The sequence below is a fragment of the Ambystoma mexicanum genome, chromosome 5p, assembly GCF_040938575.1.
Source record: "Ambystoma mexicanum isolate Mex_15411 chromosome 5p, UKY_AmexF1_1, whole genome shotgun sequence".
Taxonomy (NCBI): Eukaryota; Metazoa; Chordata; class Amphibia; order Caudata; family Ambystomatidae; genus Ambystoma; species Ambystoma mexicanum.
In genome coordinates this window covers 570,822,170-570,824,331 of record NC_090930.1, presented here as the reverse complement: position 1 = coordinate 570,824,331, position 2,162 = coordinate 570,822,170, and positions in this window count along the sequence as shown.

Below are 2,162 nucleotides of genomic sequence, written 5' to 3'. Positions count from 1 at the left end.
ACTCATGTCTCCTACCACCCCACCCCCCCAGTCACCAGGGGCAGCTTCCATCAGGCCCCCACCCATGTCCAACTCATGTCTCCCACCACCCCAACCCCCCAGCCACCAGGGGCACCCTCCACCAGGCCCCCACTCATGTCTCCCACCACCCCCACCCCCCCAGTCACCAGGGGCAGCCTCCACCAGGCCCCCACCCATTTCCAACTCATGTCTCCCACCACCCCCACCCGCCAGCACTGTGGGGCACCTGCCAGCAGGCCCCCACCCATGTCCAACTCATGTTCCCCACCACCCCCACCCCCCAGCACTGTGGGGCACCTGCCAGCAGGCCCCCACCCATGTCCAACTCATGTTCCCCACCACCCCCACCCCCCAGCACTGTGGGGCACCTGCCAGCAGGCCCCCACCCATGTCCAACTCAAGTTCCCCACCACCCCCACCCCCCAGCACTGTGGGGCACCTGCCAGCAGGCCTCCACCCATGTCCCCCTGCCCCCAGGTCCTGACGATACACAATCATGGCAGTAATGGGCAGCATACCCAGCACAAACACCCAGCCAAGGATTGCATCCACCCACATAGCAAATGCAATTGCATGATACAACCCCAATGGCAAGTATGTAAATGAACACATGTCCGTCACACACACATACACAATGGGTGCAAGTGAATGTCAAAACCCATATCATGACATGCATGAAACCAATGAGAAAATACCACAAAAGAAAGTTATAAAAACATGTATTCTCGAAGAAAATGAAGTAAACTAAACAAACATACAACAATGGGGATAACAAAATAAATTGTCCTTGTCCGATAAGTAATGTAAAAATCAAAAAAACAAAGGAATCCAAAAACTAATGTTGTCCAAAGCAAAATCATGGTGAAAAAAAATAAGGAAAAACCATTTCGTCATTTTGAACACAAATGTAAATCAAAAAAATTTATTTTAAAAAATCCAACTATACACAAGAATATTCCAGGGTCCATGAGCCCAACACTATAAATGAAACCTACTACTACCTAATAAAAAAACTATATACAGAAAAGTGGCCATTGTCCGAGCGGTCCAAAAAAATCTCATAAAATAAAGGAAACCTAACACTAACTAACTAAAGAACTATATACAATGGCAGCGGGCAAGTCCTGCGGCTCACTCTGTGATGTTGCCGGCCAGGGCATCATCGAACTCCATGTCGATGTCCTGGAGGCGGGACTCTGTCCTAGCCCCGAGGTCTCGCAGGGATAACCCCATGTTCACCTCAAACTCCCTGCGAGCTTCCTCGAGGCACTCAGCCCGCCTCAACGCCCGACGCAAGGAGACCTCCGCCCTGACCATGGTGAGCCGCTCCTCTTCCGCCCGCTGCTGCTCCGCACCTATCCGCTGGACCAACTGCTCCCACACGGAAGACACTACCATCCCAGGGTTCTCCTGCCCTCCGGCCGATGCCTGCCCCTCTGATCTTGATGGCCCCGAGCCATGATGCCTCCCACGTCGAGCCTGCTGCTGCCTCCGACGCCACTGCCTCTGCCAGCACGATGGCATCCAGGATGATGGAAACCACCGACGCCGTCGTGCACGTGCCCTGCCCGATGATGCTGTCACATCCTCCATCTGCTGGGGTCCAGTTGCTGTGTTGTCCACCCCTGCTGGACCTCTGACTCCCGGCTGTGGCAGGGATGGGATCCCCACCGAGCTGGCTGCATTGGTCAGGGCAGGTCCACAGGGGGCCCTGGTGGCATCTGGGCCGGAAGACGGCAAGGAGAACGACTGGCGTATAGTCTCCACAGAGGAGGAGAGGGCCGCCAGATTGGCCGACACATGCAGGAAACCCCCGAACATGGCCGATCCCAATTGGGCCACGTCGGCACGGTGCTCTTCGTGATGACGTGCGTGCTCCTCCTGGGAAGCACGCACGGCATCACGAATCACAGCCGTGCGCATCGCGACCCCAATCAGGACCTTCTCCACACGGCCAGGGGTCCCCTCGTCCGCAGGTGGAGGGGAGTCAGATGACATGGACATCCCCTCTACCTGCGGACGGGCCTGGGACGGGGCATCCCTGCTGGTGCAAGGTGGTGCACCCACAGGTTCAGTGACCTGTGCTGCCTCCTGCCCCTGCCCCTGGACTGCACCACTTGCACCAGCAGGGATGCCCCCAC